The sequence below is a fragment of the Lissotriton helveticus genome, chromosome 10, assembly GCF_964261635.1.
Source record: "Lissotriton helveticus chromosome 10, aLisHel1.1, whole genome shotgun sequence".
NCBI classification, from domain to species: Eukaryota; Metazoa; Chordata; class Amphibia; order Caudata; family Salamandridae; genus Lissotriton; species Lissotriton helveticus.
This window is the reverse complement of record NC_136071.1, coordinates 90,880,547-90,898,991: the sequence shown is the minus strand read 5'-3', so window position 1 is coordinate 90,898,991 and position 18,445 is coordinate 90,880,547. Positions and strand designations below refer to the sequence as shown.

At 47.0% G+C, this 18,445-nt stretch overlaps 1 long non-coding RNA gene across 2 annotated transcripts in view; it reads right to left on the bottom strand.

Annotated features, from left to right (window-relative positions):
- Positions 1 to 9,409: 9,409 nt before the first annotated feature.
- The window catches only part of LOC144785945 (uncharacterized), a 352,963-nt gene continuing 343,927 nt past the window's right edge, over positions 9,410 to 18,445 (bottom strand). For both annotated transcript variants that reach the window (XR_013602061.1, XR_013602062.1), the window contains one exon: positions 9,410 to 9,668. This is a non-coding gene — a long non-coding RNA (uncharacterized LOC144785945). The remainder of the gene's footprint in view (positions 9,669 to 18,445) is intronic.

The following is an 18,445-nucleotide window of genomic DNA, read 5'->3' as shown; positions in this document are numbered from 1 at the left end:
GCTGAGCGCACCCCGCCCGGCCCGACCTCCGTCCGCCCACTGTGAACCCCTGGACTCCCGGAACAGAAGACACGTCGTCTCCCTTCCACTGAGGGGGCCGCCGACGCCCTGCATGAGGGCTTTACTCCCAGAGGAATCGCTGATTCATCTCCGAAGAGATCACAGCGGATGTGGATCTGACAAATCAGTCGTGGTTAATTTGCCGAGTTTACCTTGTTTTCCTTCTTTGGCCCACCCACATAAACAGTTTCTGCACAACAGGTCTCCGTCGGGCCACATCGAGCGCTTTATTACCTCATCTGCTTATTTATTAAAGGCCTTGTTAAGAGGGAAGAAACATGTTCGCACATGGATACATTTCAGAAGGCACAATCAAATTCAGTGGCGGCTCCTCCACTGCCAGGAGCAGCAAAGAAAGGAAACAAGCATTTGCAATGCAATAGGTCTCGCATTAGGAAAGTTTGAGTTATTGGTATTGTAAATGGCAAAGTTTTTATTTATGTTTCTTTTTTTTTAAATAGCTAAATTAATAGCTTCGTCATTTACAATGCCAATAGTTATAACTTTCGCAAATGTGATACCTATAGCATTTGTAATGCAATATGTTTTGTATTTACAAACCGCGAGAGGACAAAAAAAAGCTCCGGAAAACCGCCTCCTCCCAGGCCTTCAAAAGGGACCTCAAAGTTCTCCTCCTCCAGAGACACCTCCAAAAGTAATTCACGTCCTCTTGCTATTGTGAGGAAGACTTCCCACTACTGATAATTTCTACTTTCCATGACCATGGAAGTGCCTTCCCAGTGTATGCCTGTGATTGGAGGGTCTGCCTTTTTGCAGTATTTTCTATGTACTTGTGTTCGGTGCCCTTTTGTAACATGCACACACCACTCTGCCTTTGTAACATACGGTTGCTACCTCTCACATGTCTTTACCTTCGATACGTGCACAAGTGCCACCTTGCCCATGTAACGCTTGTTCCTGAGCCTGAGTGTCTAGCACTTATTGCAGGACTATACCTCTAATCATACTCTGTTTTCTCTTATAACTGCATACTTGTCACTTTCATTTCCTCTTGTGCACTTTTGACTACCTCATGTATTTTGGTTGCTCACAATTTTTACTCAAGTATTTTGTTTGCTCACGATTGTCACTATTACCTTTACTACCTCATGTATTTTTGGTTGCTCATAGTTTTTACTACCTCATGTATTTTTTTTGCTCACAATTGTCACTATTACCTTATGTAAGTAACGTATGTTTTTGCAACCTGTTCTTTTGTAATGTTTCTCATTATGTTTCATTTCTGTTCCTGTTGTGAAGCCTCCGACGCCTTCGGGTAAAGTCCGCGCTATTTAAAAATGCATAAATACATGAATAAATAAATACCGCCTTCGGGTAAAGTCCGCGCTATATAAAAATGCATAAATACATGAATAAATGAATACCGCCTTCGGGTAAAGTCCGCGCTATATAAAAATGCATAAATAACTAAATAAATAAATACCGCAAATCAAACATCCTCGTCACTCTGCCGGCATGCGACCAGGAAGTCAGGCAGGCCGGCGCGACAACCGGAAACAGGAAGTAGGAGGGCGGGAGCCTACCCCGCCTCCCACGGAAGAGCCGCGATTGGAGCTGTGTTTGGAGCACCGGAGCAGGCAGGAGCCTACCCTGCGCCCCGGTGCCGAAGGAGGGAAGAAGAGTCCTGCTGCCGGGCCCTGCAGCTGAGGAGAGCCGCCGCACGAAGGAAGCCGGTGAGTGGGTTGCTGAGCGGGGGGGGGGGGGGAGCATGTGTGTGCGCGCGCGCGTGCGGGGGGGGGGGCGGGCTGTGTATGTGTGTGTGCGTGCGTGTGTATGTGTCTTGGAGTGCGTGTGTGTGACTGTGGGGGGGGGGGGGGTGTGTGAGCGAGTGTCTGTCTGCGCGCGCATGTGTACGGCGCGGGACGCGACGTGCGCGTTCGCGCACACGAATCCAGCAAGAAAAGCTCGTGCACCCTCTGGTCCGTCCTTCCCCCCAGACTGATCGCTATTGGTCTCCAGCTGGACAAATGCATCCTTGCGGATGCATTGCCAGCGAGACCCAAAAAGTATTGCTTTATGATCAAGAATATGCATTTTATTAATCATCTGGCAGCCGAGTTTTCCATATTTCCGAAACTACCCTTAACTGCACTATTTTATCCAAATCACACATTTCTTCTGTGGAAATAGTTTGGATGGTTCTGTTTTTGTGCACCAGTTGCATTTCACCAAATACCTGCATGTTATGAGCCCTTCATGCACTTACATATAATGCACTGGGGTGTCTTGGTGGGGTGGCTTCCCTCGATTCTGCATCCCCATAACTGAGTTTGTACAACAGAGTCCCACAAAAAAGAGTCCCACAAAAAACATAAAAATGTGACAAATGCCAGCAGGAAAACTGCACACACTTTACAATAAAAGGGTTGTGAACGTGCATATAAAAATACAATTGCAATTTTAAATGTATTTTCTCATTTTCGGATAAAAATGGGCTAAACTTAATTCACAGGGGAATTGACAAAACCCAAGATTGATGCCCAAAATTCAGGCCATACATTATAAATGTCTGTTTACATAAACATTCTTAAAATATTGAGCTTCGAGTGTGCCTTCGCCCCATTTCTAAGCGCTCCCAGGTTCATTAGATATGGAAACTGAAGTACGCAAAGTTGAAATAACTTGCCCAGTGTCACACTGTGCCAACTGGGAAAGTAGGGATTAGAATACAGATACCCTAGTGCCTTAATCAGCAATGTACCACTGTGCTTTGTACATTCAGGGCAGTGGCTCGCACTGCACCAAGCCCTTCTCGCTACTTGGCATGTCCTGCCCCCTCTCTTCAAGATCTGCCTGGACTCGTTCCCCTGCTCTACCTCCTTCCCCTTGACACAGCTGCTCTCCTCGGATCTGAGCTCTGAACCTAGGCACTTGCACTCGTTTCTGAGGCCCACCTGGCACAGCTCCTGCTGAGCCACTTCTAGCAGCACTAATCCAGTCTGTCAGATTCTGCTTCATTAACATTAAATCTCCCCCGGGCCTCTTTCCTTGAGTGGCTGTTCCTGGTTCTTCTTGCCAACTCTAATCTGTCCTACTACTCCTACAGCAGTCCTGCTTGCACCAGGTCTGAAGACTTTCTTGCTGTGCTACTGCTTGTAATGTTTACTTGGTGTATGTGATAATTGCCAGCTTTGAAATGAACCTGTTAGTGGAACACAAAGGGCCTGGCATTTCATTATGGTAAACAATTGACTAGCATTAGTTGTAAGTGATTCTGTGACGCACTCGCATATGAAGAGTTTTGGCTTCATGTTTACATCGGGCATAGCCACATGTACTCTGTATGTTGCTGTTCCTCAGTGCGAATGTTCCTGGTGTTTCTGGGGCACGGCATTGCTTTCAGACGAGCTCATGTTTAGGCGACGGATGTAAACATTATGTCAAAGCTGAGCGTTTGTGACTGTGCCCAGAAAGCTTTTTCCGATGTACCTCTAATGATTCTGTGCTCCTAATTAAACGTGAGCAGAGCTTCATAGCAGACTCTACTGTCTACTATGAGGTTCATTTCAAAGCGGACAGTGATCACGCGGACAAAGTAAACATTACTGTAAACCTAAAAAAATATTGATGAACCCTGTGCAGATTTAATTTCATTTTAGTGTTGGCCGAGATCACCCGAATGGAGTAAAATTGCCTACATAGTAACATCATTACTTAAAAGTCGGCCGCTTTACATAGCCAGACAAACATGTTCAAAACGTCTGGATATATTTAGGGGCGCGATGTAAGCACTACTTATGCACTCTGCTAAAAAGAGAGGGATCCATTCCCAAAAGACGAAAATATTACAGCACATAAGAAAACATTACACTAACAGATCGGAAACTATTTATGCTTCGTGTAAAAGTTCTCCACGTTACACGTTGTGGAAACAAAAAACGTACTTAGGAGCAGAATAAACATTACTTATGAAAAGCAAGGATAAAGGCAAGGTAGATGGTCGCGTGCGGGGGTTGGGGGGGACAGACAATAGCGCGACAGAGCTGGATTAAGCAGCAATGGGTTGGGTGATTGAATAATGCTGGCCGCCCGTGTTCTTGTTATAACTGTCCTTTAACCAGTCAAAACGAAACCTAAGAGCCGCGCGCGTGAGCTTCTTCCGTAGACAGCTCACGGCTCTTAGGTTTCGTTTTCCTAAGCCCATGGCAGAGTCGCGCTCGCACACATGCGCGCTCACGAGGTCAAATCCGAGATCCGAGACGGAAAGCGCGTGCACCTCCCTGTCCCAGCGCGTGCACCCCCCCATTTACAAATACTATAAATGTATACTAAAGTATACACGAGGTCCGTTCGCTACGCTCCACCTAAAAATAAAATATTTTTTTACTATTACAAGATACCCGCAGACAATTTTGTCTGTCAGGCCTTCCAAAGAACTACCAGCAAGACCTATTACACAGGGGCGGTGGGTGACATTTGAAAGTGGTGGGGCGCAAAGTGATTTGCATACAGCACCGCTCGGGTAACCATCACCAAAATCCCTCCATACAAAGGTTACATGCTAGATTTCATGTAACAAAACACATGACTGCAGACTAACAAGCTTCACAAACAATTCACCCTAAAAGGCACCCTTATAGTGACTTGTCACTGTAACCAACTCAGGCCTATGTATTCTGCTTAAGCTTTCCCACAAGGCAACATTCCAGCATATAGTCATAAAATTACAAACGTGCACACAATTACAGCAAAAATACTATCTCTCAAAAATGGATCTAAAAAGGATTCTCAAAGGGCAAATCTTCTATGCCCATGATTTGTCAGAGGGGTAACCAACACCAAAATGTTTGCCTACTATGGTAATGTGCGAGATTCCCTTTAGCAAATGCTCATCCGGACGCTTTAATACAGAGTAATAACAATCCACCCTTAAATGTTAAAATATTATTATAAAATAAGCTTTTCACTATCAATATATCAGGCCTACTACCTTTATCATAACTTTTCTTGATACTCATTCATGCTTAAAAACTACATAATTGGCTTGTTACCATAACCAACTGACACCTAATGTATTTGGGCATAAGCTTTCCTGCTTAGGACAAGCATCAGGTACATAGTAATAATATGAAAAATAGGTAAAAAATTACAGTTGTCAAAACAATATAAAATATCTTCTAATATAGCCTAATAAGTATTATAAAACTGCAAATCTTCTGTCTCCATGCTTTGTTCAGGTGAGCAAGCAACATCAAACCCCTTGCCTATTACAGTAATCTGCAAGATTCTGTCCAATAAAGTACCTGCCTACAGGCTTTAGCACAGTATAACAATCCACCCTTAAAAGCCAATTATCTTGAATTATTTCAGGCCTACTTGCTTTGTCAGACCTTTTCATTCTAAACAGATCACAGTTAAGGAATCTGATAACTTTTCCTAGTATACCGATAAGGCTATAGCCTTTACCACAGGAATTACACTAAAACAAACACAAGCCTAATGAAGTGCAAATAAGCTGACAACCATCATGCATACAGTAATAAATCTACACATATGTCCAAAATTACAGTTGGCAAAACAATATACATCTCTCAATAGGGCCTAGCAAGAATCATCACAATGAAAATGTTCTACCCTCAGGGCTTGTCGGAGTGGATTTGGTATCCTATATTACTATTATTTTATGAGATTACATGTAACAAATAGCAGTCTACAGCCTGAAACAGCAGGATAACAATGCACTGTTAGAGGCCAAATGGCTGTTACAAATGATTTTGACAATAAATAAGCTCGGTGCCCTACCTGTAACGGTTTCCAGGAAGGTTCTGCAGGAGCGCCAAGAATCCGAAGATAATTCCACAGTCCTCCCCTGCGGCCTTCCGACTCTATCAAACACTAGAGTATCGAAAGGCTCGCCAGGGGAAAACAGGGAGACAAAACAAGGAAAGGTTGGGAAGGAAAAAAACGAAATCTTGACTTGTAATCTTCCACTTGGTAGTTGTACACGCTGTATGGGTTTATTTTGGTGGATGTAGAGCTGAAATAAAGATGCACGTTATGAAACAACAGTGTCTTGTAATCATGTGTCTCTATGCTTCCTGTCTTACTGTTACATACCATCAATGTTTTGTCTAAGCTTCTGAACGGATGTATAAGAGGTAGGGAATTCTTCTTGAACTATAAATGGATGGATAGAACAAGATTAATGACAGCTCGCCCTCACCTATACACCTGTGATGAAAACACCTAAACACAATGTTCTTACTTGGAAAGCTATACAAGATGTTCCATAGACTGTAGAAATCAAAACACACTTGATTGTATTTCAATTGCCAACTCCAATGCTGTGTATTAACATCTATAATACGAAAACACATGAATTAGAAATCTATGCTTTTTACACTTCAAGAGATAAACAAATAGACAGCGCACAGCGCTGTTACCGTATTTCTTCAAGTGGTGGAACTGGAATCCTGTACCCTGGATGGCGTCCACGCAAGTATCCCCAAACACGTGTGGATACTGGCCCCAACAAAGGATGGTGAAAGGGCCAGCCGATATACAGCCAAGTCAAATGAGGGAAAAACAATGGCGGCAATGGGCTTAATGTTAAAGGAGGAGAACAAGATCAGCCCAATGATATGTGTCACACCATGAAGAAATAAAAAACCTAAATACCTAAAAAAAAGGAAGGGAGCCCCACACTGCCCGGCTGGACGGCGGAGAACCAATCCCGGGCGTCTAGCGGAGCAAAGGACAGAACGGGGTACAAAGAAGGTAGCGCCCGGCTGGACGGCGGAGAACCAATCCCGGCCGTCTAGCGGAGCAAAAGGACAGAACGGGGTACAAAGAAGGTAGCGCCCGGCTGGACGGCGGAGAACCAATCCCGGCCGTCTAGCGGAGCAAAGGACAGGACGGGAGTCAGAAGCACAATGCCCGGCCGGCCGGCAGAGAAAACAATCTCGGCCAGCGGGCGGAGCCGAAGGAGAAGGCGCCTGCAAAGTAACAGAGCGGAAGATTTGCTCAATGGCGGGATCCTCAAAGATCAGGGGACTCCGCTCTCGATATAACAGGCGGGTGAAGAACAACAGGAAACCTGGAACTCGAAAACAAGGCGGAACTGAGAACACGGAGCTTGACGCAAGAACGTAAAGCGTCGCTCCAAGGGTTCAGGAAGCTTATGTAGGGAATTCACTTAAAGGGACAGCACCTCGGGGATCTCGGGGCATGACACTACCTTTGTTATAACTTTTATATATATATATATAGGCCAGACCTATGGCATCTGGCATAACTTTTCCCAGCGTACCAATCAGGTTTATAGCAGTGATTGTTGGCTTGTCACCAAACAAACTCAGCCTTTTTGTTTTGTTATACTGAACGTAAGCTTTCACACAGGGCAGCCATTAATCATACAATCATAACATTGCAAATGTAGACAAAGTTACAGTTGGCAAAGCGAAATATTAGCTCTCCTATAATGGTCTAAAATGGATTCTCACAGTGCAATTTTCCTACACCCATAGTTTGTCAGAGGAGCTAATCAACACTAAACCCTTGCCTACTACAGTAATCTGTGATAACCTATGTAACAAAATACCTATATGTTGGGTTTAATGTAGAGTAATAAATTAATCCACTCTTAGATGTCTACTGAGTTTAACATATGTTTTTCACAATAAATATGTCAGGCCTACTGCATTTATTGTAACTGTTCCGATCAAATGAACCTTTATCAATGGTTTGTTACCATAACCAACTCTGACCTATTATCAATTAAAAAATCAATACATAACTTTATTTAAACATAAAAATAAAATCATAAAAGTAGAATACCACATAGTTTAGTAATCAACAGTTAAAAAAACATAGAGTTCCTAGTATGTAATGCACATTTTAGATGGCTCCCAACAGCAAAACAGACATCCTGCTCCAATAACATCTGTAAAAGACACAATGCTAGTCTATATTTTCTAAACTTGTAATGCTTTACAAGAGGTAACAAAAACCCTTTAGCATAAATGCAATAAAATGTGCATCAGAAAACAAAATACAATAGAGATCGATCAGAAAATCCTCACTGAGGCATTCACAAACATTTGCACTATTGTATGGACACAGGGTAAACAACATTAGATTGCGTGTCGACCCAACTCAGAATCTAAAAAACACAAGTTCTTTCTCAGTTACCTTATAGATACATGGATAACTGTTTGGGTGGAGGTTTCTGGGCTTAGGTGCTACAAGTGTCAGGGCCCAATTGTGCTGTGGCACATTCCTCGTTAAAGGCTTCACCCAAGAGCCATTGTAAGTGTTATCTGAGAGGAAAATTGAAGAATAGTGCCCTCACGATTTGTCAACAAAAGTTCAAAAAGAAAATTCAAGCGTTCTTTTAAAGTTTCACGTGCGTGTTTTTTTTTGTCACATCTGCGGAAAAGGCTGCACCCTTTTCCGCAGATGTGACAAAACATTTTTTTTAAAATAAAAACCACGTACCTGATACTTTAAAAGAACGCTTGAATTTTCTGTTTAAACTTTTGTTGACAAATCGTGAGGGCACTATTCTTCAATTTTCCTCTATACTTACCTTATAGATACATGTAGGGTATCATTACGATGTCGGTCAGAAATCCTCCGACTGACTGTCGGATTCCCCTAGATTATGTCGGAACCCATCGTAATCGGTCGGTCGGAATTGTTTCCGACTGACCAATTACGATGTTCACGGTGGGAAGGGGAACCTTTCGGTCATTCCGAATCAGTTCCGACCAGCTGATTCATACAGCTCTACGCACTGCGTATTTGAACGATCGAATACAATGTCAGATTCTGACAGCCTTTCCGACTCGGTCTGTCTTACACAAAAAGGCTGTCGGAAACTGACTTTGGGGGCCCTAGCTGTCCCCCTCCATCCTGAGTCCTCTGGTTTGGGGTCGAGGGGGTACCCAAGGGACCCCCCGGTAAAACCATCTACAGTGTGGCCGGCACCATGGGGGCCCCATGACAGGGCACAAGGTTTTCCGCAGAAACCTATTTTCCACATAGGAGCCCGTGTTGTCGGGCGGAACACAGGCTCCCATAGGAGTCAATGGGAGTCCTTCCGAACGGTGTTCGGAAGCATCATAATCGGTCGGGCGGAACCGCTGAACGCGTGTCAGTCGGAATCGGATCCGACAAGGAGTCAGGCGGTTTAGTTTCCGACCAACATCGTAATGAGGCCCTTAGTATAGTTCCACATCAGGGGTAATCTGTAAGATATCATTGAAAAAGTTCAGAAATCTAGCAAACCCTCAATTATTAACTGCCTGCTCTCTCCTCTACAGATAAATCACAACAAACTTGCGACCATGGATCACATATATGGAATCAAAATTCTTTGTATATGAAAAAACATTTTTTATTATTTTTTGATACTGATATCTATCATAAACATTTTATCACTTTTCTTTTTTTGTTTTTGACTCATCATTTTAGTTCAAAATCATGCATAAAACAACACATATATATACAACATAAAAAAACATAAACACATCACACTAAATCGGTCAATTTTCTTTTGAGGTAGGCAAAGCGGTGATTTTGACTACGCGCGTTTCGGCATTCAGCCTTCATCAGGTGACCGTCATTCGCACATACAAAAATATACACTAAAGAAAAAATACAAAAGAATATATATAAATATATATATATTATATACATTGGTCGCATAATGTTAAGGTACAAAATATATTTACAAATATCAATAGAAGAGACTAGGTCAGTATTTATATAAAATTACATCGTATATACAATTATTTCCATACGCAGCTCATGTATTTTATTAAATCTAACTACTTGTTTCATATTGAATGCTTACATTATTTGTCAACAAATGGTGTTCATACGGTACACACTCTAATCTTGTTATATATCGATCAACTTATCTTCGACACATGTCTTTTTCCTATGCGTTGAGATCAGATAGTGTGGACAGGAAAAACCTGTCCCACTAATAATTTCACTATATCTTGTGTATGGGTTCACTTTTTATTCCTCGCGATGTCCGTATATATACAGGACAATTACTATAAGCTGACCAAAGCAGTAGAGCTAGCAAAGAGATTAGTTAGAAAGAAGTGAGAAGATACATACTTTAGAGAAAATCCATTATTCAGGGAGTATAGGTACACAGGTTATCAACAGGTGACATAGCTATACCTATAGCTGATAAAACTAATCTGATTAGCAATGGTTCGCCAAGGAATCTTCTCCATTACAGCCACTCTGTTTCTGAGCTCTCCAGCACGGTACCCCTCCCAATTGGTCATGCTTGGTGCCGCCCAAACTAACTGTTGCTGTCTGGGCCACTATCAACACAGAGTACCTTCCTGCCCAACAGCGCCCCAACATAGTCACCCAACTCCTGTACAAAATAATTAACTTTTGGAATACTTAACAGTTATACTCTGAAACAACTGAGCAACTACAGCATGATCACTCAGACGTATTGGGTTTTCCTCAAGCAAACCATCAGGTACATCATAGTAAAATTACAAATTGGTACAAAATTACACTTGTGAAAACAATATAAAATCCCTCCTAAACAGCTACTAAGGTTTATTTCAGTGCACATCTTCTATCCCCATGGTTTGTTTGGCTGGGTCAACCAACAATGTTCCCTCTCATTTTTCTTTTTCACGTGCGGCAACAGAATATTTGTGTGCACACCTTTCTAGGTTGTCTGCACAGCCGAGTGATCAGATGTCTAACAAGGAAAATTGACTAGCCACCACTTGAAGGTTGATAAGGTCTGGTTAATAAATCAATCTTAGTCATTGATGGGTTTAGGCACAGAATAAATCATACGTGCATTCTGTTACACATCCTTGCACTCATGCATCCATTCCTCACTGACTTACTCTTGCTTTCACCCATTTACACAAGTACAATAAAATGCACGCATAAACTCAGCAACGTATGCAAGATAAATAAAAAAGAAAAGCACAAAAAAGACAACATTCTATCGCCTAAAAATGTCAGATTTTTAAAAGACTTCTCATTTTTCCTCACTTCACCACTTCCCCTACAGCCGACTAGGCGCTGTTACGGGGAGAAAGCCGCCTCCATATTGGGGGTAAGACCGGGTTGCCGGCATAGTTGTTGGGACCTCCCGCCCCGCCACACCTGTATTTAAGTCGCGCTTACAACCACGCGCGCTACTAGAATTGGGTGCTACATGAGCCCCCTCGCAGCCATCGCACGCCAACACAACCTCAACATCATCTCCTACGCCAACGACACCCAGCTAATCCTCTCCCTCACCAACAACCCCGCCACCGCCAGAACCAGCCTTCACAAAGGGATGAAAGACGTCGCCCAGTGGATGAAGAACAGCCGCCTGAAATTGAACTCAGACAAGACGGAAGTCCTCATCCTGGGATCATCGCCCTCCGCCTGGGACGACTCCTGGTGGCCCCCTGCCCTGGGCACCACTCCCAAGCCAACGGACCACGCACGCAACCTGGGCTTCATCCTGGACTCCTCCCTCTCGATGACCAGACAAGTCAACGCCGTCTCCTCATCGTGCTTCAACACACTGCGCATGCTCCGTAAGATCTTCCGATGGATCCCCACCGAAACCAGGAAGACGGTCACCCAGGCACTCGTCACCAGCCGACTGGACTACGGGAACACCCTCTAAGCAGGAACCACAGCCAAACTTCAGAAAAGACTCCAACGCATCCAGAACGCCTCCGCACGACTCGTCCTGGACATCCCCCGACACAGCCACATCTCCGGCCACCTGAGAGACCTACACTGGCTCCCCGTCAGCAAGAGGATCACGTTCAGGCTTCTCACCCATGCACACAAGGCTCTCCACGACCTGGGCCCCAAGTACCTCAACAACCACCAGACCTTCTACACGCCCACCCGCCAGCTACGAGCGACCAGCCTCGCCCTCGCCGCCGTACCACGCTTCTGCAGAGCCACCGCCTGAGGAAGATCCTTCTCCTACCTGGCAGCCAAGACATGGAACTCCCTCACCATCCACCTTTGGCTGACCAGGACCATCTCTCCTTCAGGAAGCAACTCAAGACCTGGCTGTTCGAGCAGTAACGGACCCTTCTCCCCCAGCGCCTTGAGACCCTTCCGGGTGAGTAGCGCGCTATACAAATGACATGATTGATTGATTGATTGGTGCTATCTCCTGAGGCGGAAAGCCGGGAGAATTAGTTGTTGCTGAAATTTTTTAAAAGACTGTTCTCATTTTTTAAATTGCACAAACCTACCTCTCCTCACTTCACCCCTTCCCCTACAGCCGACTAGGCGCTGTTACGGGGAGAAAGTCACCGCCATATTGGGGGTAAGACCGGGTTGCCGGCATAGTTGTTGGGACCTCCCGCCCGCCGCATTGCGAGAAAGCAGGGGGGCGGCGCCCAAACGCTTCTATACAGGAGCCGCCACTGGGCTGTGAGGAGACGCTCCTCCACCATTATGGAGGAGTCGCCCCTGAGCAGCACTACAAAGACTCCAATTAAGTACTTTCCAAATGCAAGGAATTGTTTGTGGTGTGCAGTGTTTGTAGGTCTCTCGGAGAGAAATCTAAGTGTGCGCACCTGTTAGACCTGGCACCTTGGCGTGAGTCTCCCTCCCACTTTTTGTTGATGTGCCTCAGATGTTTTGCTGGTGTTCGCTGCTCAGGGCACTGCGCCATGGCCAATCCGTGCCGCAGTGCAGGTGCTCCCGATGTAAAGTGTACCTGTAATTGATTTCCATGATTGGCTCATTGGATTTACTGTCAGTCCCCAGTAAAGTGCACCAGGAGTGCCAGGGCTTGTACATACCAATACTGCTAGTGGGCCTGCAGCGCTGGTTGCGCCACCCACAGAAGCAGCCTTTTAAAATGTGTCTAGGGTCTGCCATTGCAGAACCTGTCTGCAGTCTGGTACTGTATTGCTGGCTGGGCAAGTGCACACACTTGCCAGCCTCTAAACCTTCCCTTTGCTTCAAATTAGTCACCCCTATGGTAGGCCCAAGGACAGGGTGCATTGTAAGTGTAAGGTAGGACAAGCCCTGGTGTGTGTGGCATGTCCTAATAGTGAATTACAGCCAATTTCGTGTTTCACTATTGTAAGGCTACCTGTTCTCTTAGGCCAAGATGGGCTGCTGGAATTATTACACCCTATAAATCCCAGCAGGCTCAGGGAACATAGTAGAAGGTCAAGTTTAGTATGCCTGAACTCAGAATATTAAAATACTTCTTTTAGTAAAGTTTATTTTAATATCCTGTGTTTGCAAATGCTACTTTCAGAAAGTTAGCATTTGCTTGCCTAACCATTTCAGCCCGCCTCTGCTAGGATGTGTATCTGCTGTCTGGGTTGTGTGAGTGACAGGGCTGGGGGATGACAGGTGGTGAATGCAAGGATTACACCTAGGTGGGTGGTGGGAGTGCCCATGGACTCTGAATAGGGCTGTGCTCTGCCACCACAATGCTGGCTCCACCTCCTGGGGAGCGAGTGATGACTCAGCCCGACACCTGGCCCAGGAAGGGGGAAGCCTGTCAACAAAGTACTCCTGGCTGCCCCTGTCCACACAATTCTGGCTCCACCTCCTGTGGAGCGTCTGATGTGCCATCCCTGCTCCCTGAAAGGAGAGACCCGAGTTTACCCAACACAGTGCTCAGAGACTGAAAGAAGTTATGCAGAGGCCCCCCCTGGCCTGCCAGAACAAAAGAAAAGCTGTATAAAAGTAGGAGCCCTGCTCCTAACAAACTAGATCCTGTTTCCCACAACGAACCTCTGCCCAACTAGAAGGACTAAGAAGAAGCTGGAAGGACTGGTCTGCTGTCTGCCTTGCTGAAGAAGGAGAGGAAAAGACCTCAAAAGGACTTTGCTGAATTGTGCTTGAAACTTTCTCCAAGGGCTTGTCTGAGCTTGCCCCCTGAACCGAACCCCAGGACCAGTGGGTTCCTTGTGTCTTCGCTCGTCTTGAAAACTCGAGCCGTGTGTGCCTCCCGCCGGAGCTGAGACTGCGCCCCCCTCGCCCCCTCCTAGGGCTGTGGCACTCGGGAGCTTGCCTGCCCTTTTACCCGTGAGAGCCCCGCTCGTGTAGAGCCGCTCTCTGTCCCGGGTCAGGCCGCCTGCTCCTCTGCCCCGCCTGCCAATTGGAGTGTGCCGAGGTGCTGTCTCGCCCCCTCCCGCTGGAATTCTTCTTCGGACGGTGATCGACGCCGAGACAGCCGCCCGTACGTCGGAACGTACCCTGCTGTCCTGCTTCACCCCCCTAGAGACTTTACAGGCCGTGCCGCCCCCTCTACAGGAGACCCCAGTACAGTCTGTACTGACGGTCGTGGGCCACGCCTGCCTGTGTGCACACACCCGCTACCAAGTAAAAACTCGGAGTCACAGCCAAGAAACGAGTCGCCCTTCCCGTGTACGACTCGTCCTCTGAAAGAGAAGAGAACGTCTCAAGGTATTTTGCTGGCTGCAACAGGCTCGGGGCCTGCAACGTTTTCTTTCCCCGTGGTAACTGTGCCTCTTAATCTGCCTGGTACGCTCCTTACTGTCCGCCTGAAGCCGCTGACAGTGTGCGGCGCGTACCCACCCTTCGCTTCCTCATGTGCGCCTCCTTGAACGAGTCGCACCCGAGCCGTACGACTCGTACTCTGCTGGAGACCCCGCCGCACCATACCCGGCGAACCACCAGAAGCGTGAGAGACGGCAAGGCCGGTTCTCTCCGCCCTATGACGCGCACAGAGGTGTCCCGAAGCGCACAGCCACAACAAGAGTTGCCCCAGCCTCTGGAAAGCAGGCCCGAAGTGTGGGGACATTGTTTCTGGAACCCCAAGAACCCAGAGAAGCACCCTGAGGTGGTGTAGAAGCTAAGAACAATACTTGCCATTATCTTATATCTGTGGCCCCCAAAGCTAAAGAAACTTTATAAAAGGTCTTGTGATAATTTACACTGCATAGCTATATATTTTTACATAAAGGAACCGTATTTTTACAGAACCTAAGCCTGGTGTTCATTTGTGGGGGGAATCAGTGTGTTTTACTGTGAAAGGTCATAAATGCTTAACTGTAGCGCCCCGAAGTTTAGCCTTGTCTGCTCGCGCCACACTACCTAATAGGGTGAGCAGGGGTCATTCTGAGGAGTAGTTCCCTTGCCCTGACTAGAGTGTTGGTTTCTGCCTGGCTTTGGTGCCAACCTCAGCCAGCCAGGAATCCCATTTCTAACACTGGACGCAGCGGTTGGGATTTCGAATTTGCATTTGTGATTTATTTACAGTAAAATTGCTGATCACCACATAGTGAGAGCAGACCTATAATGCAGCCACAGATTTCTGTTCTTTTAATTTTGTTGAGAGATCTCCCACTTTTGAAGTCATGCCTGGTTCACTCCCCGCTGGGAGGGCACCCTCCATAATCTCTGCAATTGATGAAGTAGACTGGGAAGACCAGGGACTGGAGAGTTGCACAGTGTCTCAACTGAGAAGTTTTTGCGTGAAGTTTAGAGTTGCCCAAACAGGATGCAAAAACAAAACCCAGATCATCAAGGCGTTGAGAGCCTGGAAGGAGTCAAGAGATCCCTGGAATACGGTGGTAGTGGAACCACCAGAAAGCATTGTTGATGTTAGCAGAATCCTGTCGTCAGAGGAGCTGGCAGACAGGGCAGCAACCAGGGCACACGAGATAGAGATGGCAACATTAAGTGGACAAAAGGAAATGGAGAAGCAAAGATTGGCAATGGAGGACAAAAAGCTCCAGATGGAGCATGACATGAGATTGAAGGAGTTGGAGCTGAAAGCAAAAAGTTTGGAAACAACTCCCTCTGGTGGCAGCACGACGCCGGTGCAGGTAGAGTCCAGGGTGTACATGCCAAAAGATGTGGTAAAGGAATACTTTAAGGGGGATGACATAGGGCAGTGGTTTAGGGCCTATGAAGTGCCCATGTCCTCCCACCGGTTCCCTGACAAGGATCGGGGAGCGGGGTTGTGGGGGAAGTTCCTTAGCGAAGGGCGAGACACACTGCTAGATTTACCCTCTGGAGAACACAATTCCTATTCCCACATGAAGGATGCCTTTATGACCAGGTTTGGGTTAGCTCCTGAAATGTATAGACAGAGGTTCAGGGGTTGTACTAAGATTCCTGGGGGTACGTATGTGGAGTATGTAACCTTTTTTTGCAGAGCACTGGATGGTTTGGTAAAGGGTAGTAAGGTGAATGATTTTCAAGGGCTTCTTGATTTAATGGCATGGGAGCACTTGTCGCTTAATTGTTTTCCTGAGCTACGCCAGCACCTGATTGACAGCAAGCTGTCCAACCCGAGGAAGCTTGCTGAGGAGGCGGACCGCTGTCTCAGCACCAGGGTCCACATGGGTCCAGTGGGAGACTCAGCCAAAGGTGGGCAGGGTCCCCAGCAGAAGAGTGGGGGGGACAGGGGTAAACAGAAAGGGTTCCCTAAAGGCCCCCAAAGTAATCCCCAAGGGAACCAAGGGAAAGGTTCTCAACCTCCCCCACCCCCGAAGCAGACCGGGGCCCCGACAGGTAAACCTGTTCCAAGAGGGCCCTTCAATTGTTACAGGTGTGGTGACCCGGGTCACATTGCCACTGACCCTAAGTGTCGCCTGTTTGGTAAACCAGCACCCACTGGTGCTCCGCCCCGGCAAATGACTAGTGTTAATTTTGGGGAGGAAGTAGCAGTCCCAGGGGGTGGAGATCCTGTTCAGATGACCCAAGTCTCTTTAGGAGACAGTGAAATGGTCCCTGAGAACTACCTGCCCACTAACACTAGGAAATATGGGCAGGTGGTGACCATCAATGGTAAGAAAGCGGAGGCTCTTAGAGACACAGGAGCCAGTGTGACTGCCGTGCGGCAGCACCTGGTGTCTCAAGAGCAGGTTGTACCCCATGCCTACTGTAGGGTTGTCAATGCTGACAACTTAGAGAGTCAATGTCCAATGGCTCAAGTTCCCTTTGAGTGGGGGGGTCTCTGGTACTCTGCAGGTTGTTGTGAGAACGTCCATGCCTGTAGACTGTTTGCTAGGGAATGATCTGGAGAACTCCCCTTGGGAAAAGGTGGAGAAAACAGCTCACCTAATCAATGGCAGCCAGTAGGGGTGCTCAAGAGATCCTGGAGCCTGGAGGAGAGGCCCAGGAACCGGCCTTAGAGAGAAGGCGCAGGGGGCGTGGGAAACCGGCCCCTGAAGTTCCCACGGCCCAGGAGGAAGCAAACCTTGAGGGGGATGCCCTGGAGCCTACGGGGGAACAGATTGCTGAACTTGGGGACCTGCCTGAGCTGACCCATTGGCAGCAAGGAGGCCCCTCCAGGGAAGAATTCTGCAGGGAGCAGAAAGAATGCCCTTCTCTCAGGGGTATGCGGCAACAGGCTGCAGACCAGGCCAATGGTGTTCAGTCTGGAACACATTATGTGTACTGGGAGAATTAACTCCTCTATTCTGAGCCTAACGTTGCTGAACCTGGGTCAGCCCGTGCGCTGGTGGTACCCCAGAAGTTCAGAGTCTTCCTACTGGGGCTGGCTCATGATGTGCCTTCAGCAGGACATTTGGGGATGGACAAGACCTATGACAGGCTTGTCACCCTCTTTTATTGGCCCCAAATGCACAGAAGCTCAGATGCTCACTATAGGGCCTGTCAGACTTGCCAGGCAAGTGGTAAGAGCGGAGGGAAGCACAAGGCTCCTCTGCAGCCCTTTCCCGTGGTCAGTACTCCATTCCAGCGAGTGGGTATTGACATTGTTGGGCCTCTGGACCCCAAGACATGAGCAACAGGTTCATCCTGGTCTTGGTGGACCATGCCACCCGGTACCCTAAAGCCATCCCTCTGAGGACAGTGACGGCCCCCGTGGTGGGACGGGCACTGATGGGAATTTTCTCACAAGTGGGATTCCCTCTAGAGGTGGTGAGTGACAGGGGCACCAATTTCATATCCAAGTATATGAAATCCCTTTGGCAAGAGTGTGGTGTAACCTACAAGTTCACCACCCCTTACCATCCCCAAGGAAATGGGTTGGTTGAGAGGTTCAACCGAACCCTAAAAGGCATGATCATGGGCCTAGAAGGTCCAATGAGGCGTAAGTGGGACGTCCTCTTGCCATGCCTGCTCTTTGCTTACAGTGAGGTGCCACAGAAGTCTCTAGGGTTCAGCCCCTTTGAGCTTCTGTATGGTCACCCAGTGAGAGGACCTCTGAGTTTTGTAAAGGAAGGCAGGGAGCAATCTCCCAGGAAACCTCCCCAGAATGTATACAGTTACATGCTGGCCTTCAGGAACCAGACCAGGCGATTTAGGCAACTTGCTGAGGCAAATCTGGAAGCCAGCTAGGAAGAGATGAAGTGGTGGTACGACCAGAATGCCCCTCTGGTGGAGCTTAAACCTGGACAAAAGGTGTGGGTCTTGGCCCAGTGGAGCCTTGTGCACTTCAGGA